The sequence below is a fragment of the Etheostoma spectabile genome, chromosome 7 (assembly GCF_008692095.1).
Source record: "Etheostoma spectabile isolate EspeVRDwgs_2016 chromosome 7, UIUC_Espe_1.0, whole genome shotgun sequence".
NCBI classification, from domain to species: Eukaryota; Metazoa; Chordata; class Actinopteri; order Perciformes; family Percidae; genus Etheostoma; species Etheostoma spectabile.
In genome coordinates, this window is record NC_045739.1 from 25,533,076 (window position 1) to 25,533,636 (window position 561).

Here is a 561-nt window from a genome sequence, read left to right on the forward strand (position 1 = left end):
GTAATACCTGAAGTAGTATTACTAGTATACTCATAGTTAGTAGTATAGTTGCATTATTACAGGTGGTTTCCATGAAAAGGGCGAGTACTGCATGAATTACAATACTCCCAATCAAATATTAGTCACCTATAGTAAAGATTCTTTTATTTTGAATTGTAATGCAGTTAGTTATTGTTAATAAAATGAGAAATAACTTTGTGCCTCTTATAATGATGTTGTATAATCTTGAAATGGGCTCCATCTGGCTGCAAAATGGGATAGTTTCCAATTCCACCCCACCGCAAGGGTTCAGGAATGCTCTTTCCTCTTTGGGACACGTGTACATTTAGAGATAGCTGAGTCATCCTACCTGCTACTAATATTTCCACATGCTGAGGTGTTTATGTTCGTTAGAAGGAAACTGGCTAATGACACCTTGTGGGCGAAAGACATCACTGCTTTTATTTTATGGGTGCACATACCTTTAGTTAATTATACACTCACCTAAAGGATTATCAGGAACACCGTACTAATACTGTGTTTTGCCTTCAGAACTGCCTTAATTCTTCGTGGCATTGATTC